The sequence below is a fragment of the Nannospalax galili genome, unplaced genomic scaffold (assembly GCF_000622305.1).
Source record: "Nannospalax galili isolate Female #2095 unplaced genomic scaffold, S.galili_v1.0 scaffold2886, whole genome shotgun sequence".
In the NCBI taxonomy this organism is placed as follows: domain Eukaryota; kingdom Metazoa; phylum Chordata; class Mammalia; order Rodentia; family Spalacidae; genus Nannospalax; species Nannospalax galili.
In genome coordinates, this window is record NW_008355281.1 from 200,500 (window position 1) to 225,066 (window position 24,567).

Here is a 24,567-nt window from a genome sequence, read left to right on the forward strand (position 1 = left end):
TCTGCTGCAGGCCTGAATGGCTGGCTGTCTTCTTGCCACTGTGTGAGAGTTTTTCTTACTTCAGATCACATCGAGACTGCCTGGGTAAAGGCATACTCGGTAAGTAAACCTCTCTTAGGCCAGTGGATTACTCGAAGGTCTCCTCCTCTTCCTTCTGATCTGACACCACAACCATATTCTAGAACTGCTAAGTCAGTGTCAATCAGGTTATAAGCTTTTCATACTAATTCTCTCCCTTAATTTCATATGCATACAGTGGGCATACAACCAGATACAGTTGGGTGAAAGACTAAACACAAAGTCATCATGGGCTTTGATCCTGGGGGCGCTGACAGAGCCTGAGCTTTGGCTCTTGAATTACACTCCAAATCCAGGATGACTAGTCTTAAGAAGGCTAACCTCCTCAGGGATTCTCCACCTTGGCTCCACGTGAGTCTCACTGGGGCATGTGCACATGACCGGCCTCATGTGATAGCATCGGAGTTCAGACTCTGGAGAATAACCAGGCTGTGCAGTCTAACACAGGGTCAGGGTGAGAGGCCTGTATGGGACCACTTTGGGTCCATCTGCTTACCATCTCTCCCCTATAACCCCTGCCTAACAGATCTGTTTGTACGGAGGTCAACCCGTACTGCAGAGGGACACTAAAGGTATGACCTCACCATTCCACAGACATAATCCTTATTGATTCCAAGGACAAATATGTACTTTCACATTTTGATATCCATGAAGTATAGCTATGTAACTGCACAGAGTTACCTGTGGAGGCCACATGTGCTCCTTTGTAGACATGATGTTTCTCCATCTGCAATTAATTCCTGGTGGGTGATGCTGGACCAGGTAGTCTAAGTGAAGTGAGGAAAACTGAGGGAAGTGCTGTGGTCACAGAGCACCATTGTAGACTCCAAAATGGATAAGGCATTCACTTAGTGATAAGTGACGTGGCCAAAGAGGAATGGAAGCCAATCAACTTTTTAAGATATTAAAACAAAGTAGAAACATAAAGGGCCATATAAGTCAGACATGTCAAATGCTCATGTTCCACTTGAGGGCTTAAGGGACAGAAAGCACGTTGCCTAGGCATGGCTCTGTTCACAGATGGATGATGACTCACACAGATGCTGCTGCTTCTAAGTTCACACTGAAGCCAAAGGCAGGAAGCTGCGTGGTAGGCTTCAAGTTCATCAAGACTTGTGGCATGAAATTATCTCTCACTTTCCTAAGTGTTGATGTAAAATGTCTGTTGATGAATTTTACACAAGACAATTAGGTAATAAGCTAGCTAAACAATATAAGTCACTAGGATCCAATTCACTAATTGGCTAATTATTCTTCATTGAAACAAAAGGTCTTAGATGTTGCTGGGTAACAGAACAGCCATTCTCTAGTCAGAAATTAGTTAATTTAGAAAGTAACTTGTGAACCTCTGCTTGAAGTGGACACTGTGACCCAGAAAGAACAGCAAGACCTACTCTGAGAGTCCACTATACCCCAGGGAAGAGTAAACAACATTAGAAGACTTCAGTTTTGCGTGGGGAGGGAGACCAGCTAACCAGGACACGGGAGGACATTCCTTGCCTTGTTAACTGCTTTCATTTTAAAGCCTGCCCAGAACACTGCAAGAAAATGCATAAATGATCATGTTACAAAAAATATTTCTCAGGGCTGGAGAGATGGCTCAGTGGTTAAGCACACTGGCTGCTTTTGCAGAGGACTCGGGTTCGATTCCTCACACCCACATGGCAGTTAACAACTGTTCGTAACTCCCCTCTCTTCTGACATCCTTGAGCATTGCATGGCATGAGTGCACTTGCACACATGCAGGCAATACACTCATATACATTAAAGAAAAATAATAAATAAAATATTTTTTTAAATACTTCTGAAATATGCACCTTAAATGAGTTACCTGGCAGTGGGCTCTCTACAAGAAAGGGGCTTAGAAACCTGTCCATCACATTGCCTGTTTACATTCTCCAGCCTAAACATCCAGAGCCTCCCATGCAGGCCCAAGTCTGAGTTGGTCTTTTCACATGGTGGTTCCTCTTAACTTTTGTCTTGGTGCAATCTCTACCTGTACCAGAGTCCCAGGAGAAGATAGAACAGGTGAAGCAGAGATTTGAGTGGAGAGAAACCACAGGATATGGGGCAAGAACTAGGGACATAGTTACCACCTTGTAGGCCCTAGGTGGGGAGAGGGAGGCAGTATTAGGCAACTGAAGCCAGATGTTATGATGGGGGAACCATTTAACACAGGGCCCCTGATTGATTCCTGGTCAAAGACACACACAGATTCCCCGGACTGGGCTGCATGGGAGGACCCCAGAGCCAGGAGTAATGGGCATCAGTCTCCTGCATTCCCCCAGAGTCCTGCCTGGCTCTAGTGTCTACACCAGCAGGAAGCCAGAGGCAGGGAGCCTGCTGAAGGTGCCTACTGGTAAGGACAGAGAGAGAGAGCAAACAGGAAAGGTGAGGAGGGTTTTGAAGGGTAGATGAAGTCCAGGGCATGACTACTAATCCTCCTATGGGCCTCTCATATGGGAGGCTTTGGAGACTGCCACCTAGGCCAATACAATTGTCCCTCCTTTGCATACCCAGAGTTCAGGGACTGGTTCATGTTATATGCTCACTAGAGGTGTGTTATCTTTTGTTATCCCAAGGGGTTGGTTTCAGGACTGTCAGTGGGACCTGAATCTGTAGATGCCTAAGTTCTTTACCTAATAAAAGGATGGTGTTTGCATACAATCTGTACACATCTGTATTTTAAATCATTTCTTGATTACTTATGCCATCTGATACAATGTAAAGTCTAGATAAGTACTTAAGCCATATTATTTAAGGAATAAAAACAGAATAGAAAGTCTCTGTATGTTTAGTCCATATGTATTTTCCCCTAATATTCTCTATGTGCCATTTCTCCAATCTGTAGCTACAGAACCTGGATACAGAGGGGCCCACCGTGTTTTCTTAACTCGATACTGGTGGGTCCTTACATTTGGGTAATGGGCCTTGGATATTTATTGTATTCTACCCTTCCACTTGGAAGCTTCTGATGCCTTGCTTGGTTTAGCTTTTCAGGTCAGGAGGTCAGGTTTGTTTCCCTCCTCTCTGGGGTAGGAAACAGGCCCTGTTTGCCTCCTCCTGAGCTGGGGTACTACTGTTACAGGCATGTTCACTGGGCCTCACTCTGTCCAGCCCCTGGGCTGAGAATTGACATTAGTTTTACTGTCTCAATCCCAAGTACCATGAAGTAGTGGCTACCATCTGACATCACAAAGGAAGTAGCCAAGCCTCAGAGAGGTTAACAGGCCTACCCAATGCTACAGATTTAGAAAGAGGAAGGGCCAGGGCTAATAGTATCAGAACTTTAGGTATCTGGTGCATTAAAAATGCTGCAGAGCCCACACCCTTCATAATTCAAAATATGACAACATGAGGCATAAACACAAAACTCAAATAGATGGTGGAAGGAAAGTAGTTTCTGAGTTATATAACTCCAGAGCTCCAGGTACATTTCCTGTAGCAGACCTTTCCTCCTTTAGGAGTGTCCCACAACTATGCTGGGGTATTGCCACTGAGCCCTAGGAGGGGAGCGTGAGAATCTGTGGGGGAGTTGCTGGGGGTGAAGTCTCAGTACTTAGTTCTCAATCACAAGGCCCACACTAGCGTACCGCAGCTTGGCCTCCTGCCACGTGCACCTGCAGATGCTGCCTAGGCCCCACTAGGTGCTGCCTCTGGGTTGGCCTGTGAGCACCCTCCTTGAGTCCAGCACTTGGGGCATCTATCTCATCTCTAACATTTCCCAGTCACCACCTGTTCCACAAGTCTAGACAGGAAACATCCATATATTCAAGAGAGGTAAATCTTGAATAGGAAGCAACTGGCAGTTTTGAGAGGAGAGAAAGTGTCCACTTCCAGCTGAGGGACTCGGCCAGTGTTGGGAGAGTAGGGAGGTGCAAACGACGGAGGGGATTTCAGTCACGAGGAGGTTAAGCCCCTAGGCTGCCAGCACTAAGGAGAGCAGAGCGCACAGAAAGGCAAGGGTGAACAAGTGATGGTAAATAGGGCTCTTCCCGCCTCAGAGAAGGGGCTAGTCTATCGCCTGTATTTTAAGTGGTTTGGTTTTGAATCACATATTTTTCTTTCTAAATATTTAATTCCACCCTTCTGAAATGTTCTCCTAAGGCCAAGTGAATCCTGTCTCCTGTCTTCCTATGGTGGCTCACAGTTGGTTTCAGGAGAAACAAAGCAACGAGACTGATCACTCCAGACTAGGGCTGGTGCACCATGTGATGGGCTACATTCTCCTCACACCTGGATGGTATATCTGTTTTCCCAGTGTGGCACAAATCCAAACCAGTGGGTTCTGGCAAGAGAGAGGTAGCAGAAACTCTGTGACCATTCAGCCCAAGGATCAGCATGACGAGCCGTAAAAGTGCATGTATGTGCTCCTCTCACACCTGAAACACGGGGAACAGGCTGCCGTAGAAGTTGGAAAGGAAGGAATATAAGTCCCTACAGGTTTGTGTCTTCAAATGCTTTGTCCTGAGATAGGGCTAGTGCCACTGTTTGGGAGGATGCTGAATCTTCAGGTGGTGGAGACGTCCTAGAGAAAATAGTACACTGGGGTGGCTCCTTTGAACTACATTACTCCCATCTCCTCAACTCACAGTCTGCTTCCTAGCTGGCTACCACTGTCTGACCAGCTGCCTCATGCTCCTTCCAGCGGGCACCAAGCCCCTCCCACCACCTGCCTTCCCTTCCCTGCCACGATAGACTGAGATCCCCTGAAACCTTGAGCAAAAATAAATCTTTCCTCCCTTAAGTTGCTACCATCATGTATTTTGTCATAGCAATGAGTGCCCAACTAACGTGTAAGGGCGCTGTGATTTTCCCTTTGAGTCAACCTCCCTCTGCCCAGTGGGAGACACACAGTTGTATGTGTAGAGGGAGGCTTCTCTTTCAGTGAGTGTCACCCTCCTGAGAGTCACACTGGAGAGGTGTCCTGAGTCTAGTCACCAAGCAGGCTGGACACATGTTCCCGGAGGACCTCTCTCCAGCCCAGGGAGTACCCTTGCATCTGGCGCTCTCTCTAGCTGTTTCCCAGACCACTGGGGGTCAACCTTCTAAATCATACCCATTGGCCAGGCTGGGCAGGTCCTCAGTGAACGGACAAATGGAAGAACAGCACAGGGAGTAGATTCAAAAGTCCTGGTTCTGACACTACCCCTTACTGTCTGTACGGCTTGGCATCAGTGAGTCCTTCACCTCACACACAGATGTGCTTCAAGAAGGACTGTAACAGCCCTGTTGTCCTCATGGCAAGGACATGTGAAGGACATGTGTGATCATATGTGAATAAATAGGACTGTGGATTTGTGGATTAACTTCTAAAAGTGCCTAAGTCACTTCTCCTTTTAATGATATTAAGTCTTTGCTTTTGGGATCTGTGGGGTTGAAAGCACCTGATTCCCCAAACTGCCTGTTTCACCACAAAATAACCAAAACCACTACTTGGACTTGACACACAGGAGGGGATGAGATGTGTTCTTGGAGATCTAGAACCAGGACCCGAGAAAAAGCATAAGGAAGAGCCCTACAAAGATATTTGCTGTTAAACACATGGAGGGCAGGCTGACCTCATGCCAGACTCTGGGAATGGAGCTGGGGGCCTGTAATTTGCCCCTCTTAGTATGCAGATGTGAGGGTCAAGGGAGGTTCTGGTTAGCCAAGGAAATGCAATAAGTGGTCAGGGTCCAATCAGAGCTTATGCCACCTAATTCTCATTTTTCTATCTTTGCCATCAGAGTGACTTACTTGATCTCTTGCTTTTTAGATTTCCTGTCCTCAGTTTCTCCCTTACCAGAGTGCCTCTATGAAACCCATGTTAGATCCTGTTACGCTGAAACTTGAAGTCTTGAATAACTGCCCATCATCCTTAGGATAAAATCCCAAACAACTTAGTCCTTCGGGTTTTTACCCACTATCCCTTTTCTGTCTAGAACAACCCTGACAGGGGAGATTGTGAGGCTGGGAGAAATACAAGTAAGAAATGCCAGACATTTCCTCTGTCATATGCCATAGAACCCAAGGCTCTGCCACTTTATCAGAACTGGCTTAAGAATCAGACATTTTGATCTCTTCATGTTTTTTAGCTTCACTGAGGTTTCATTTCCATACTTCAAATGCCACCCGTTGTGTCACCCCAAATTTACAGAGTTGTGCATCTATATCATAATTCAGTTTTAGAGCAGTGCTTTCTATTTCTGTAGATTTGTCCTTTCTGGATATTCCAAATGAATGGATTTTAAAGAACAATATCTAGTCTCTTGTGAGGAGCTTATTTTATTTGGCTGATGTTTTGCGAGTTTTTCATCTTGTACTGTGTATGAATAATTTATCCCTTTCTATCACTAAATTATATTTGGTGGCCTGTTATACTATATTTTATTTACCCATTCAGCAATTGGGTTGTTTCCATTTCTAGGCTATTATCAAAAATATTGTTATAGAATTCATGTATAAGTACATATCTAGCACTTTGTTTTTTAGCTCTCTTAAATATCCAGGAATGGAATTTTTAGGAAATTTTCTATCACCTTTCCAAAGAGACTATAGGATTTTACTGCCCCACCTCTCCTCATAGTGGAATGTATAAATGCTACAACGTCTTCATGTCGTTGTTAATACTTGTTACATCTCCTGTTTTCCACTCTTATACCCATAGTGGGGATTCTGAAGTGGTAGCTTGCTGCTGTTTTAATTTGTAATTTCATGGTGATTAATGATGTTGAGCACCATGTCATAGGCCCATCAAAAATCTGAGTATCTTTTTTGGGGGGAAATGTCTATTTAAATCTTTAGCCCATCTTCAATTTGGGTAATTCTTTTCTATTGAATTTTATGGACTCTTTGTGTAGTTTGAATTCAAATTTTTTTTATCATAGGCATGGTTTGCAGGTCTCTGGCTTACGGTTCATATTCCTAATGGAATCTTCAGAAAAACATAATTTTAATATTTAAGAAGTCCACAGTAACATCTTTTATGAGTCCTAACTAAGAACATTTTTAATGTTTTGTCTAAGAATTTCTTGTTTAATTCAAGGTCATGAAGATTTTCACCTGTGTGTAAATCTAGACATTTTATACACAATTCTGCTTTTTATAATTTAAGTTGGGCAATAACCTCCCTTTAGTTAGGTTTTTAGCTCTCTTGTGAGTTAAGAGTCTAACTTCACCATTTACAGTGATGAATTTATAATTATCCCCATACCATTTGTTGAAAAGATTACTGGCACCATTGCATTTACTTGGCATCTGTATTGAAAAAATACAGATGTATTTATCATAGTGTAAGGGCTTATTTTTAGACTCAGTTCTTTACACTAGGATCCTGGTATTCTGATTACTGCAGAATTATAGTAAATTTTGCAATCACAAAGTCTTAAGTCTTTCAACTTTGTTTTTCCTCTTGAAATATGGTTGTGGCTCTTCTGAATCAGTGCCCTATAATCAGTGAAGGAGTGAAAGAAAGAAGCAGGAAGGATTAGAGGAGGAGGTAAACCCTCATGCTGGAATAACCTAATTTCTGGGACATATTTCTAAATTCTGGATGTATTTCCAAGGTGGGTAGATAGTAATGAAATTAGGAGCGAGCAACATACCACCCATAGTGTCCACAGGAACTGAGGACATTGGGGGTCAGAGGATGGACTCAGGAGAAAATAGGATACTGAGCTACAGTGTCCACAGGAACTGAGGGCATTGAGTATATATTGTCACACCTCCCTTGGAGTTAGGTTTAGCCTAGTGGCTAATTCTGGCCAGGAAGTTCTAATCAAGGGTGAAATGTTATGCTTCTGCTCTCATAACTCAAAAAGATATATATTATTGTTCCATTTTATTTAAAAATTTTTATTAAAGTTTGCAATTTTCATACAGTTTGATGGTGTTTAGATCCCATCTCCCTACCTCACTGTACCCTGCCCAGTTCAATGTACTTCACTACATATACATCATGGTCTATATATACATCACTATGATCTGCTTCCCCACATGTCCCTCAGTGTGGTTCTTTCCTCTGGAGCCTGGTCAACTACCAAGAGTCCCATCCCTCTAAGAGACTGTCTCTCCCCCACTCCCAGCAGTCATCAGTTGACAAAAGGTCCTTAGATTGGGTTGGGTTTCTTACCCATTTCCCCATGGCTATGCTGGGATTTTGTCTGGTTTGAGCTTGCATGGGACTTGTGCATGCTGTCACAATTGCTGTGAGTTCATATGTATAACTGATCAGCTGTCTGGAAAACTGTTTCCTTGTGGTCATGCACCCCCTCTGGCTCTTCAAACCTTTCTGTCCCCTCTTTCTCACCTGTCCCTGAGCCTTGGGTAGCAAAAGTTTGAAACAGATGTCCTATTCAGGTATGAGCACTCTGCAGTGTCTTGTTCTCTGCACAGTGGCCAGTTGTGGGTTTCTGTGCTAATTACCATCTGCTGAATAAGGAAACCTCTCTGGTGAGAGGTGAGAGATGCATTCATCTTATGTGTAGACATTGCACTGAAAATGTGCCATTTAGGACAAAGCGTCTCATAGACAATTATTCTCTGTGTTTGACTAGGTGTGGAACTCTGCATTATTCCCTTTTAAAGATAAAACCAGTGAAAGTCAGTGGCTAAGTACTGCAACCCAACTCTCCCACCTGACCAGAGGTGGGGCCAGCTTCCTTTTAGACAGTTCAACGAATTTGAGGTCCTTCTGTGTTTTTGCTCTTTTGGGAAACCTGCATGGGAGTAATTGTGCCATTAGGTTATAATAAAAAATTAACACCATAGATGCTTTATTGTGAGTAAGGCAGAGAACCGAAAGATGCATTCACTCTTCTTTTTCTCTTTTCTTGATGTGTGTACACATAATGTTTAGCATCCGTGCAGCTCTGGCTAGCTGACAGAATTTTTTTTATGCTGACTCAATTAAAATTTAGAGCAGAAGAGCTAGTTAGGCATAGAAACGATCTCATTATATGACATGCATGGCTTAAGCTTAAGCCTGTGCCTAAGCACTTCAAGTGTTTTTGTTCACTCACTCATTCATCCATGCCGCACGTTTTTTCCGGTTTGATTTCTTCTAGTAGAGATGCAGGATAAGGCAACCTAGCCCTCTGCCCAAGAGCTCATGGCCTAAAGGGCACGCCAAAGCCAACATCTTCATGCTTCTCCCCAGCCAGCAGATCAAATACCATCCTCTGCTTCCGACAAATGTTCACAGAGCAGAGACTGCCGGTAGAGCATGGGGCCACTACAGACTTGCAAAGGACACCTTTGGACAGTGATCATTGCTCTCAGTGTATTGTCTGGATGTCAAATAAGAACTGGACACTGGCCCTGCTTGAGAGAGTGCTTGGCTATGCTGTCTGCTGGTTCTTTCATCCCACACATCTTGCTGTGTGCTACACAGGAATTCCTGCTGTTCTCTGGCCTCCAATGCCTCATGATCTACACAATAATCAGCTGGACCAAATCAGCCTTTTCCTCCCCAGATGCAAATTATCTGCAGCATTTAAAATCCCCATGCTGTTATCTCACCCTCCACTAACAGGATCAAACTGTGGGAGTCGGGTTGGTGTGGTGGTGGGGGCAGTAGAGGACGGATTCTGTAAAAGCTCCCTAGGGATGATAATGAGCTGCCAAGGTTGAGAACAAGAATAATATTAATCTAGAATAATCTCTTGGGTCCCTTACAGCTCTATGCAGAGATTCAAATAAACAGGACATGACCCAAGTCATGGTCTCAATACCGTATTTCCATGGCTGAAAGGCATTTTCAGAAGTTTGCCTTTGATAATGCTTTGTGTTTTTCTAAGTGCTTTCATATTCATTAAGGGAATAATATTTAAATACTAATATTGCAGTAAAGCAGGAGTTTAAGGCAGTTGATGCATGGAAAAGTTTCTAAATGAGATATTCTTCCCAAAAGTTCACAATTTTTCTCAAGATCACTAGCTATTTAGCTACTTGTTAGGACCAAATCCCAGACAAACCCCAACCCAGAGTTACTTCTAGGATTTTAACTGCTCACTGAATCCAGGAATCTTCCACAAAGCCTTCCAAGGAGAAATATAGGGAAGCTGGTTACTCTATAGACCACAGAGCTAGGTTTCACAAACTCCAGACAGAGAAGACCCATTGGTAGGCTACCTCTGACACAGGGAGTATGGATAGACCCAGACTGCCCAGTGGGCAGTCTGCCAACCATCAGCTCAGAAGGGGAATCAAAGACAGCTTAACCCTGATGTGGCATGAACAGCTTCCCTCAGCATCAGCCTGGCACATTCCACAACAGGGAGAGACATTCTTGCCATGACACTTTGTACTTAACCCCTTCCTGTTGACCAATGGGCTGTCAGAATCCATAAAAGACTGCCTTTCTGCCATGTAATCCTGAAACATATCCTTCTTTCCCTAAGTATTAAGTTGTTGAAGCTGGTCTGTTCAGTGCTGAGTTTACTAGCTCAGATGGAGAAGTCAGAGTCTCCAGAGCAACCTAATGACCCTTGTCTATGCTAAAAATGACAGAGTCCAGATATCTCCCAATCAGTCCTCTGTGCTATACATGAGGCGATCGGGATCCCAACTATCCCGGCCCCTAAGCCTTTTTCTAATGTTAGCACACTGGGAAAGCATAAAGCGAGCAGATGGTCAAGTCTGCTCAGTTCTCACCTCGGCAAGCAGCACCCCTCCTGCCTCTCTCTCCTTTCTCTATACCATAGGGACCATCTTGGGTCAATGAGTTAAGTGTCGAAGTAACAACTATTAGGAAAGTCACTACTGAGTTGCCACATTCCTGGGACAAGTAGCCTAGGAAGGCAGGGAAGTCTGTCTGGAGAAGGTGTCCCGGCTGAGAGGCAAGGGAAGCCAGCCATGGCAGGGGAGGGAAGGTCACTTAAATGTACACTTGCCTTGAAACTTCCTGCTCCATGTGGTGTCTCAAGCTTTCATTTCATTTTTGGAAAACACAGGTGAATTGGCATCATCTTAATCATCTTACTCAACAGCCAGGCTCTGGGACAGGGTGATGTGGAATTCTCAGATTTATGGAGGAAAGGAGGAACAATGACTTTGTGCATGTGGCCTTCGGTCTGCCCTCCCTCCTGACCCCTAGACATGGCCTTGGGAGACTCTGGGGCTCTGTGCCTATATCGGATCTTCCTGCTCTTTAGACCCTTCAGGGTTTTTGTCAGATCATGCTGGTCACTGAGGAAATATGCCCAAGTGCACAAGATCCCACACTCACCCTCAGCCTGTTCCAACTCTTAGTAGCCAGCTGCTGTGCTTAAGCCACAGCTGGTTTCTCTGGGAGGCTAAATACACAGTCACTGAGAGACACCAACCTAACCCCTCCAAAGAGAGTCTATCCAGCTTTCCATATTCAGCTGGACTTCTGGAAAGTTGTTCTGTTGAGGTAGGAGGAGAAAGGAACATTCTAGACTGTGGCAACCTTTCCCAGGAGACTTATATGGGTCTGACATGGAAGAACAACAAATATGGAATGCCTTTCTCCAAGAAAAAGTGCCATTCTAAGAAACTCAATTCTCAAACTTAAGTACAATTTAATAACAGTGATGCTTTCTGTGAAAAACTCACTCCCACAGAAGCTTATTCAGGCTTCTCCTCCCCTAAACATCTACTTCCAGACCTATTGGGTGGAGCTAGGCCTCTTCTTCCTTCTGACCTCTCTCAGAGTATGGTCCAGATCAGAGCCAGGACGATGCTGCAGGGCTGCCTCATCTTTTCCGTGTCTGATAACCAGCAGGAGGACAGATGATTTCAGACAGACAAGCAGCAAGGCAGCTTTCTCCAGCAGCATTACCTTGGAAAGGTATATGCCACCTAGTAGCCACAAGGACAGTAACATTGCCTTGGAAACGTATGTGCCATCTAGTAGCCACAAGGACAGCAGCATTGCCTTGGAAAGGTATGTGCCACCTAGTAGCCACGAGGATAGCAGCATTGCCTTGGAAACGTATGTGCCACCTAGTAGCCACGAGGATAGCAGCATTGCCTTGGAAACGTATGTGCCACCTAGTAGCCACGAGGATAGCAGCATTGCCTTGGAAACGTATGTGCCACCTAGTAGCCACGAGGACAGCAGCATTGCCTTGGAAACGTATGTGCCACCTAGTAGCCACGAGGATAGCAGCATTGCCTTGGAAACGTATGTGCCACCTAGTAGCCACGAGGATAGCAGCATTGCCTTGGAAACGTATGTGCCACCTAGTAGCCACGAGGATAGCAGCATTGCCTTGGAAACGTATGTGCCACCTAGTAGCCACGAGGATAGCAGCATTGCCTTGGAAACGTATGTGCCACCTAGTAGCCACGAGGATAGCAGCATTGCCTTGGAAACGTATGTGCCACCTAGTAGCCACGAGGATAGCAGCATTGCCTTGGAAACGTATGTGCCACCTAGTAGCCACGAGGATAGCAGCATTGCCTTGGAAACGTATGTGCCACCTAGTAGCCACGAGGATAGCAGCATTGCCTTGGAAACGTATGTGCCACCTAGTAGCCACGAGGATAGCAGCATTGCCTTGGAAACGTATGTGCCACCTAGTAGCCACGAGGATAGCAGCATTGCCTTGGAAACGTATGTGCCACCTAGTAGCCACGAGGATAGCAGCATTGCCTTGGAAACGTATGTGCCACCTAGTAGCCACGAGGATAGCAGCATTGCCTTGGAAACGTATGTGCCACCTAGTAGCCACGAGGATAGCAGCATTGCCTTGGAAACGTATGTGCCACCTAGTAGCCACGAGGATAGCAGCATTGCCTTGGAAACGTATGTGCCACCTAGTAGCCACGAGGATAGCAGCATTGCCTTGGAAACGTATGTGCCACCTAGTAGCCACGAGGATAGCAGCATTGCCTTGGAAACGTATGTGCCACCTAGTAGCCACGAGGATAGCAGCATTGCCTTGGAAACGTATGTGCCACCTAGTAGCCACGAGGATAGCAGCATTGCCTTGGAAACGTATGTGCCACCTAGTAGCCACGAGGATAGCAGCATTGCCTTGGAAACGTATGTGCCACCTAGTAGCCACGAGGATAGCAGCATTGCCTTGGAAACGTATGTGCCACCTAGTAGCCACGAGGATAGCAGCATTGCCTTGGAAACGTATGTGCCACCTAGTAGCCACGAGGATAGCAGCATTGCCTTGGAAACGTATGTGCCACCTAGTAGCCACGAGGATAGCAGCATTGCCTTGGAAACGTATGTGCCACCTAGTAGCCACGAGGATAGCAGCATTGCCTTGGAAACGTATGTGCCACCTAGTAGCCACGAGGATAGCAGCATTGCCTTGGAAACGTATGTGCCACCTAGTAGCCACGAGGATAGCAGCATTGCCTTGGAAACGTATGTGCCACCTAGTAGCCACGAGGACAGCAGCATTGCCTTGGAAACGTATGTGCCACCTAGTAGCCACGAGGATAGCAGCATTGCCTTGGAAACGTATGTGCCACCTAGTAGCCACGAGGACAGCAGCATTGCCTTGGAAACGTATGTGCCACATAGTAGCCACGAGGACAGTAGCATTGCCTTGGAAAGGTATGTGCCACCTAGTAGCCACGAGGATAGCAGCATTGCCTTGGAAACGTATGTGCCACCTAGTAGCCACGAGGACAGCAGCATTGCCTTGGAAAGGTATGTGCCACCTAGTAGCCACAATGACAGTGATAGAAATGAAGGGAAAGGAGGAAGTAATGCCTCACTTCAACGCTTTGGTACAGAATAACGTCACCCTCTTAAAACCTAGACATATCAGCAGCCACTCCACAGGAAGGGCCCTCTGATGGGTCTCAGGTAGTACTGGAGGAAGGTGTCAGGGAAGCTTGTGAGACAGGCAGAGATGCCAATGGTGCTTCCAGAGTTTTAGGTGGGTCTAAAGTCAACATGAGTGACACCGTGGTTTGACACAGAAATGAAGTTCACGTGGTTGTCACAGGAGACAGAAATGTGCTGGGTATAAAGGTACCACCGACTTGTCTGGGATAGATACAGACTTTCGTTAAAATGTACTATAAAAAATGACAATTTAAAGAGATATATAGGCTAATTACCCCAACTTGACCACTATCTAAAGCACACATGAATCAAAGCATCAATTTTACTTCATAAATATGGAAACATATGTCAATAAAAACAGCTGAATATACCCACAAGTTCTAAGAATTAGGATGTGGTCATAGAATTATTCTTCCTAGCATAAATGACCAATCATGTTCATTTGGTTATCCAAAATAAATTCCATTTGTCAAAGTTTTAAAAATGTGTCTAAAACATTTTTAACCACAAAACATATAGAATCTTACAATGGTGGATACATGAACAGAAAGAAGGTCCATTTTCAGAAGTGTCCCTCCCGATCCATGCAACTGTGGATGATAGGATCAGACTGAACTGGGTGCTGTCAAGATAAGAAGTTCAGTGTAGGGGGTAGGGTGGATGGAGAGATGGCTCAATGGTTAAGAGTACTGGCTGCTCTTACAGAGGACCCAGCTTCGACTCCCAGCAGCTACATGGTGGCTAACAACCACCTGTAACTCCAGTTTCAGCCAAATCCAATGGCCTCTGACCTCTGTGGGCACATGGTTACACACATACAGGCCATACACTCATACACATAAAATAAAAATAATAAAATGTAGCCAGGTGTGGTGGCACACACCTTTAATCTTGGCATTTGGGAGGCAGAGGCAGGTGAATCTTTGTGAATTCGAGGCCAGCCTGGTCTACATAGAGTTCCAGGCCAGCTGGGGCTACAGGGAGACCCTGTCCCCCAAAGACGAAACCAAACAAAACAAAACGTTAAAAAAAGAATTTTCAGGGGTCTTATGCAAATCTGCCTGGTCCCCTCCTCTATCCCTTCCTTCTTTTGAAGACCAAGGCTATGTGCCTAAGTACTTTCCAAACGCCAGGAGCCACTGCAAAATAAGCCAGCACATCCCTAAGGGCAGAGTATATGATACACGAATGGGAGGCTGACTTCCTAGGCTGGACATTTTCTAGTTGGCTCAGCTTTCACATCTAAGTCACTCTTGTAGTTCAGCATCTGTTCAGGTTGCTGTGACCTCTGGTGACACTGTCCCTCTGCTCAGGATCACAAGTGTTTGACCAAATCTGGGTAGAGACAAGAGAGCAGCCCACACTGTTCACATCACTGGTCTTTGGGTACTCTATCTAGAAACAAAACAGGTCAATAACATTGTGTATGAACATCTTATTGAGCTGTCTGAGTAGCTTTAGGTCTGCAGGATGGGAGGAAAAGGGACCATTTCAAGTTGTATCAGCTTCACCCTGCCTTTAGAGCGAGTTGAGTAAGGCCAAGATTGCTTCTCAGAAAGATGGAGCCTGGCTATGATGCCAGGAGTTGACCAGAAAGATGGATTCTCTTGCTCTGAAGAAGATAACTATCCCAATTAGGAAACGAAAGTCCAATAGTAGATAGCATCTTAAAGAACTGCTTTGAGTTAATACGGGACAATGCTGACCTGGGCTCCTGTGAACAGGGCTGCAATGTTTCTTAGAGAATCTAAGAGCTTTAACGAATAGGTAGGAATCCTTGTTAATTAGTACATCCATTGTTGAAGTGCAGATGGGGCTGTTAACTCCGGCAGCTTTCTCTAAGTACACTAGCTGTGTCCTAGTTTACAAGGCAATTGTTCCCAGAGCTCTCCTTGTTTATAAATTGCTACTAGGGCAAGGGTTAGGAGATTCTTAATAGGAATTCTAGGAAATGAAGGCCATCTATCTATGGAGGAAAAGACTGAGTTGTTTTAGAATAGTCTTAAAGTGCACAGACCTCAGGTGGGAAGGAAGTGAGCCACAGGAAGTACCTTTTGTCCCATCACCAGGTTTTTCCCAACCAATGATACAGATTCACCTGGAGCTTTAGGAATCTCTGTTTTGATTGATAAGGAATAGTCACATCATTTTGTAATTGAAAGCTATCATTTGATAAGTCCTGGGAGATTGATTGTCTCCTTTAATTGTCAATGGAACCTCCTGGTAGGTCCAACTATTATCTTTAATATTCCTTAAGCAGAAAAAGCAAGGTGAAATAGGACTAGCTCAGTTTTCCTATCTCACTCACCATGGTTAGAGCCAGGTCTATTTCAATGCCCGTCCAGATATAACACCATGGTACACCTATCTCTACAGGTTAAAAAATGGTGACTTTCCCCACTGACTTTCACTGCCCACCTCTCTAATGGCTAATCCACTCAGATTGGTATATCAGGATTTTTTTCTTGCTTCTAACATCCAGAACACAATGTATGCACTCAACCTCAGCATTTGCTGTTTGCGTTTTAAAACCTATTATGAAAGCACATGAAAAGATGATTATATTACCTTCAAAAGTCATAGTACATAAGGACTGTATAGACTTCAGGTCAAATCCAGACAACCACTTGATTTTGTAAATAAAGTTTTATTTAAACACGGGCACTCTGGGCTAGGAGTGTGCTTGTGCTTATACAGAGGTTGAACTGAGTAGTTACGATACAGACCTTATGCCCACAATGTTTAAAATATTTACTATGTGGGCCTCAACAAATTCTTTGCTTACCCCTCCTTTAGGGGGACTTGACTCTGATTTACTATTTACTATTGATTAGGGCCTAGATATTTCTACTCTGTTAAAGTTAATGGCAAACTTGTAGTTCTGACAAAGAGATGCTGTTAGAAAAGGATCTTAAAAGTTACAGTTTTATCGCCCTGGAAAATCACCCAGCTTTATATCAACCTTAGCTGTCTTTTCTCAGTAGTACTTTTATTTTAGACTATATAAAATCCCCATCCTCATCTTCTCCTTCTATGGTCTTGTCATCCTCTTGGTTGTCTCATTAAAAAGTTAAATCAAATTGTGATATATATGAGCACTGTCTCGGGTATATATTCTCTCTCTCTCTCTTTCTCTCTCTCTCATCTCTTGGATACATACATACACATATTTTGAAATTTTTATTTTGACAAGCTCTTCCCTCCACTTTTAATTACTCTTCACCTCTTGGCTTACTCATCCCCTTTTCTGGCAGCCTCCCTTGACTGTAAGCTTCTGGACCTCTCCTTACTACTGTGTAAACCTTTCCCCAACACTCATTTTGTGAGTGATCAAGCAGAGACTGAGTCAACTTCCAGGTCTAATGGGAAGAAGAGCTGAGGTTAGGAGCAAGAGGGTGAAATGGAGGCTGATGTCGAGGGTTCCATTCCAAGCTGAATGACCAAATTGGCCTCTGAACACTTTATTCATGACTGCCTCCATCTCAAGCATCTAATCTCTTACTCTGTAGAACTGTTGAGAACTTCAGGCTTCAAAGGCCATGGACAAAGCTTGTGTTGGAGGTAGAAACCCCCAGCTAACCTTTGACTGTCTACATAATGCATACCTGCATTCGTTTTTTTAAAATTGTATTTATTTACTTTTATGTGTATGAGTGTATTGCTTGCACGTATGTAAGTGCATTTGTGTTGTAGTTTGCAACACAAATGCACTTACATACATGCATACAGTGTGCCTGCAGAGGTCAGAAGAGGGCATCAAATTTCCCTGGAATTGGAGTTATGGATGGTTGTTAGCTGTCATGTGGGTGCTAGGAATCGAACCTGGGTTACACTACAAGAGCAGTCAGTGCTTGTAACCTCTGAGCTATCTCTCTAGCCCCTATATCTGCATTGTTAAGTTGGTTTTGACTGGATGACAATCCTGTAGCTGTTATTATCTTCTGAGATTTGTGTGGATTTCTGGCAGGTAGTGTTCTTGGCATCATTAAAGACAGCCTTAGCTTTTTCGGATGGGATCCTTCAGTTTTTCAAAGTTATCTTTCTTTCTGCCCACTCCCACCCTCACCTGCCATCAGGGTAAGAAGCAGTTCACACTTGCTCTCACTAGCAGCTTCTTTTTCCCTAGGACTGCAAGGTACATTGTATATTAAAAAGAGGTCATTAGCCCTCAGCCTCTCCCTGACTCATAACTCTTCTTTCTGGACTTCAGATAAAGTTAGAAAAACTGTCATCCAAATGATCCCTTCAGTCTATGTGAGCTATCAACAAGGTAAGAGGCAGGGAAGTCAGAGAAGGTCTTGGAGGAAGGTACCACAATGTCAGACAATGCCTGTCCTCTGCTCAGAAGTCAGCTGTGAACACAGAGTGATGGAGAAATGGGTGAATGCTCACTCCCCATAACTACATGCATTTTTCAGAGTCTTGTTAGAGAAAACCTTGTCCAGAAACGAAGGTGAGAAAATAATGCACAGAGAGTAAACTGGTCGTTCTTGCATCCATTCTGAGCCCTATCTCCTTGCAATTAGATACAAGCACCTGGTTGTTCAAATGTCTGATCAACAACTTTGAGTCACAGATTTCAGACCCAGCTATTCATTTCCAAACTTCACAGCACACTGGCAACTTGCAGCCGTAGATTGGATCTGTACTGGAATGTATCTACTCTCTTTCTGAAGCTACAGTGTTATAGGAAAAGCAACCAACAAATATATCTTAAATAAACAGATTGCTCCTATTACAAAAGACTTTTCATTTTACAACGGGAACGCTGGCGTTTTTCTTACTCTAAGATCTATCCTCACATTATAAAAGTAATGGAACTCTAACTCAGTGATGAAGTAGAATGCACATCCATGGTGTAAAGTGAGGAAAACACAGTCAGCCACAGCCATGACTGACAACTAATTCTAGCAAAACCACTGGGACCTTACTGTACTAGAACAAGAAGTCTGGGAGCGGAGTGGAGAGAGTGGCTGGGCTCTGAGGAGCACATCTGCACGTGCCTGTATGTGGAAGGTCAGAAAGCAGCAAGGCTGGCAGGCATCACATTGAGCGGATCAGTGTGTTCTACATGTGGCATGACTTGGAACATAATACAGATGTCATCATGAATGGAATCATGTCCCTTACCTATTACTGAATCCTATTTTCCTGTAACAGGAGAAGTCACCCAGTTCTTAGAAAGTTTTAAGCCACTACTCTGAGAGAAGGAATGTGAACAAAGCTCATGCTGAGATGTCTGTCACTTGCATCAGACCCATTCTGGAAAGCAGACTGGTACTGAAGCAGGGGAGGGCAGAGTACTCTGGCCTGGGCAAAGACTGTTAACCTTTAGAAGAGAAATAATCCACTAAGACGTTTTCTAACATAGCTCCAGCCATGCTTAGCAAGGAGGAAATGTAGACTGCGCTTTAATGATGAATCAGATGTTTGCCTCTCCAAAATGAGCAGAATCACGGGGAGTTAATATGTCCACAGCAGGTGGCTCACCTTCACTGAATCTCTGGTTCACGCTTCCAGGGAAACGACTGACACTCACCAGGATGGCTCACTTTGAAACACCAATTTCTAAATGGTTTTTACACAGAACCACAGTGGCCTCAAGTCTCAGCAATCCTGCAAACCTGCTCGGGGACTTCAATTCTTGTAGCTACCTTATCAGGAGGAATGACTTAGTGTTTCTTGTTTAACCAGGAAACGTTCAGAAGTTCAGTGAATTGTCTTGCTGCTGTTGGTGGCTGTCTAGTAGGAGATGTTACTCAGTGTCTCAGTCAGTAGTATTTTGTGAGAGAACTATCAAGAAAAAGAATTCCTTTCAAAATGTGAGTAATTCTCAGGAGGAAAGAGAATTTGAGCTCCTTCTAAGAGAATAAAACAAAACTTCTGTTAAGCTATGAAATCCTTCCCAGGAGACAAAAGCTGTGCAAAAAAAAGTGAGAAAAGATATTCCTTTAGTATTCACTATCTATTTATTAGAAGAAAAAGAAAACATGGCAGGCTCAGGTGTGGCTTCAGGGAAGTTGATGCTGTCAATTTTGGTGTTTAAGTGCATGGGCAGACTACCAGTATTAACCACTCTTCCAGAGACTGGAGTACCTACCAAGTGCCATGCACATTTCACTCCAGATCCATATCACCTTCAGGCCTCACAGCCATCTTCAAGGTCATTTCCATCTCTTTATGGGCATGATGTACTCAGAGATAAAGCCCTTGGCCAAGAGGCTGGCGGGGCAGACAGTCAAAGAAGCTTTTGGCTCTGCTTCATGACAGATAAGGACTGATCATGTCTGTGTTCAGAGCGCCTGCATATTTGACTCTTACACCTAAACTTGCTTACTTAATGTTCTTAACTCGATCCTACAATTTGATCTCTTCTGTTCTTTTCATTAATGCTAGTAGGAGACTCTGCTCCAAAAATCTAAATGGGCAAAGCTAGGACCATGGACCACCAGGGAATAGGACAGGTGTGTGGATACATAAAGGGGGAGGTTAGGATCATGAGGACACCCGGTGCACGCTGGACCTGCCTCCAAAGTTCTCTACCACCAAACTATATACCCTACCACCGTACAGTCTTTTCTTAAAAAAATTACATCTTACTTATATTACCTGTGGAGGAGGGGTGTTTTCTGTGATGCACATGAAAAGGTCAGAGAACAATTTGTGGGAGCCTGTTCTCTCCATGTGAATCCCTGAGATGGCGCTCCGGCCATCAGGCTTGACAATAGTCACCTCTACCCCTGAATCGTCTCACTGGCCTTCACATGTTCTTGTTCTCGCTCTCTGTATGCCTTCCTTAAATGAAGTTACCCCCCTAAGAAATAGTTTGGACCATTATATGTGTGGTGACTGCATGAATTGACTAATTTGAATTTCTGAATGTGAGTAAATGGTATGACAGCCAATCTTAATAAACTTACAACCAGTTCAGGTGGCATGGAATAAATTCCTCTGAACTGCCGAGAGTCATCTGAATGCTTTCACGCCCGAGAGATCAGAGATGGTCCAAGAAGAGATAGCAGGGTTTGGGGCTCTGCCATTTCAGCCATCTCTCATACTCTGCGAATTGATTTGGAAGACACTTCTGAATCTCCCACTCACTTCTTTGGATGAAGGCTGGCCTGGGAAGCCATGCGTGGTTTCAGTAAGCTGAAATGATGGGCTATTATATCTCAGGGTACCATATTGAACCGGCCAACACAGATAATTGAGTTACCTTCAGAATGATCATTCACACTGAAAGCCTTTGGATTTCTTTAAATGAGGAACAGCTGCAACTTTAAAGCACCACCCGGCAAACACAGACATTCCCATTTCCAGTTCCATTTTAATGAAAGTGAAGTCTTGAGCAGGTTGAAAGAAGTCAGAAGTCTGTCCCCTCTACTTTCCCTCTCGCTTCTGGAAAACTCCAAAGAGGGTTGAGTGGCAGCCACACATGCTGCATCTTTGGACACATTCATGCAAGGCCTGCTGCTCCATGGCCCCCTCCCCCACAAATCCACACAGGACCACCAGTCACAAAGCTCTCTGAAGAGAGCCTGAATCCACCAGATGTCTCCCTTTCATGAATCCCCAAATTGCTTGTGGGGTGCAAACTGTCAGTGAAGCAGCTCTGCCCCTCATGCAAAAGAAATGGGGAAAATAAAAAGCCAAAAGGACAAATGAGGCTCTGATGCCATCCGGAGCAGAATCTGCCACACACTTTATGCTGATTTCCTGGTCTCAACATGCCCCTGCCCAAAGCAGATGGCTTTGTTGGGCACAGTCAGATGTAACCAGACAGCTCATACGATTCACTATAATATAGCCTGCTTACTTGGAAATGGCAAAGTTCCCTAGAGCTTCCAGTGTGGAAGGCCCAACCCCTCACCCAGCACCACAAACACAGACAGCATGCATTTCCTCTTCATTCCTATGAGCTCTGTGTGACGGGCTGCAGAGATAACGGTAAAGAAAATACAGCTCAGTATTCATGGAATGGTCGGGCAGGTGAGAACCGACGAGTTTACTTTGTACAGTACCGTGAGGTCCATCTGTGTACACTGTTAGGTGACCAAGAGGAGAAGCAAAGAACCTAAGTGTGTTATCAGGAAAGTTCTCCCAGAGGTGGTGGCTACTGTCTGGAATTGCAAAAGATAAATAGGAATTAGTCAGAGAGTGGGGTTGCTTGGCAACCAAGAGGAAGCTATTCCAATAGTGATAGCCTAGCTGGACATTATACCCAAGGCTCCCAGGCATTTGTAGAAAAAACAGTACTGGGTGTGGTAGATTATGATTGAGGAAGTATTTGTGTATTATCTCCCTGCTTCTGGAACAATCTCCTAGCATGCAACTTGACTTTGGACTGGGAAGATGACTTTCTCGGGCCTTTGATATGGCATTGATATGTAGACGTGATGTGGGCAGAGGCTTAATATATGCTTTTGTGATCGGTCGTCATCTCTTCCTGTCATTATGAGGACATCATGTCTTGGAAAACTCTAGACCCAACAGCAATGACGTGTCTAGGCAAGACACAGCCTCAACTTCAGTTAAGCTCAGCCTAAACCTCCAAACTCCAAATGGTAAAAGATTTGTATCCTTGTTGTAGATCAATGACCTCTGGGCTGGTTTGTTATACAGCTCTAGTGGAAATTCAGCAGACTGATATTCGAGGCGAGGCAAAGAATAGGAAGAAAGGGGGATGGAGACGGAAGTGCTTCAAGTGTCTGGAGCATCCAAAGCAAGGAAACAAAGCGAGCAAGAAGAGACCTGAGCCACGAGGCCGGGACAGCCCTCTGATGCTCATTCATGCCTAACGCTTAGCATTGTTTTCAGCACATATCAGCTGCTCAGCAGACAGAAAGGAAGATAAATCAGGAATCCAAGGGATGGTTGGTCAGGGAATGGGCTATGAAAACAACAAAGACTATTTTCAAGCCCGGATTATATAAGCATTAGTGCCAAAATTTTAGCTAGGCGCCCGTGGTGTAGGAACTCATTCAAGTCCACAGAAGAGTCAGACTGATGTGCTCAGTGTAACCAGAATTGGATGAGAGATGAGCCAGGATTGATGTTCAAATTATATTTCATCTAGAACCTTCAGGCTCAAGAAAAATATTGGAGATAACGAAAGGCCAAATTGTTGAGATTAAAAAAAATTTACTCAGTAAACTTTTATTTAGTACTTAGTATGCAGACTACACTGGCAGATCCTGGAAGCCGAAAGTAGACTCTTTAAAAAACAGTCTTTGAGAAGTGAGGATGTGTGTGCAATTGTAGTCTACTGTATTTGTGTTGAGCCGACTTTGGAGCAGCCAACGGTTTGCCTTTGCCTTGAGTTGTGCTTTCTGAGATGGTCTTAGCTATTGTCAGGGTCTCTAGATTTGTAGATCCAAAAGTTTCCAGTGCTACTGGGGATATTTTGAGGAAATATACCAAATAAAACACTAGCAACTGCCTATCCTAGCACAGCTGGAGTTAATTTGTATTTTAATCTCTCAAAACTCTATGGAGGAGCCTTTGTGGTGAATGAAGCAGATCAGAGAATCTGAGAGAGGACAGCCAGGCCTGTGGGGGATGCAGGAGAGGGGCAGGAGGATGGTGATGGGGTGACGGGCAGACATTCTACAGAAAGATAACACCAGAGATGGAACTGTGACAGATAGCACAGCAATAATTCCTGTCCCATGTACTCTTTGAACAGGTGATTTTGACCTTCCTGTCCTTTGAAGGGATTGTGACCACAGTATGTGTTGCAAAGTCTTATTAAAGGAGATACAGTTTCCATGTGGTTTTCTTATGATAGATACCTTTGGAGTTCTGAGACACATGTAAACATCTGAATGACCTAGCCCACAATGTTGAAAGGAAGCCCAGAACACTCAGAGAGATCACAAGAATATATTCTGACCCCAGCCCTAGCTTAGCTTCAGAGGACAGCCAGCAACAACTGCCAGATTTGTATAGAAAAGAGCTTCAGCTGGTTTCAGAGTCCAGGACCAGCATACCTTTAGCCTTTATATATTTCTGGAGGTCAACCCCAACAATTAGAATCAGGAACAGTCATCCCTGTTGTGCCCCTTCTAAAATCCAGAGAACCCAGAAATTAGAGCTGCTGCACCTCAGTAAGTTTAGGGTGTCTGTTAAACAACGATAGATAACTAGAAGAACACACAGTGAGGTCTGCCTCCCTAGTATTTTCCTGCACCCTCTGCAGCTAATAGCCGGTGGCTCATCTGCCCCACACAGGCAGGAAGTGTCTCTATCTTCCAGTCCTCAGGAAGAAAGAAAAGGGCATGAAAGCGATACAGATGTTCCATCGTACAAGACCTCGAATGACGCTCATCTCTGTAGAACAGTGGTTCTCAGCTGAGGTCACTGTGTCCCTCACGATATTTTAGCAATGTCTGGAGGCATTTTTGAGTGCCACAAGATGGGGAAAATGTGTGTTACTTGGTGGGTTAGGGCTGGGAATGTTGCAATGCACAGGACTATCCTACAACTGAGAATTATCCAGTCCACAATGTCAGTCAAGTTGTACCTGATAAATTCTACTTTTAAAGATAGCAACCACACAGAGCTGGGTAATTTGCTAAGAATGTTCCATTTCACAGAGGAACATTACCTGGGCCAGGAAGACAAGACATGATCGAAGACCTTTTCTTGTGTTTCATGTATTAAGTAAATGAAGCAGATTCTACAGGCTGTCTAGCCCAGGGTGCCCAGGCCCCACACCATCATCTCTGAAC

At 44.4% G+C, this 24,567-nt stretch overlaps 1 protein-coding gene across 1 annotated transcript in view; it reads right to left on the reverse strand.

The window, feature by feature from the left end:
• Clstn2 (calsyntenin 2) overlaps positions 1-24,567 on the reverse strand; it is a 646,127-nt gene that overhangs the window by 183,312 nt on the left and 438,248 nt on the right. The gene's annotated exons all lie outside the window — the stretch shown is intronic.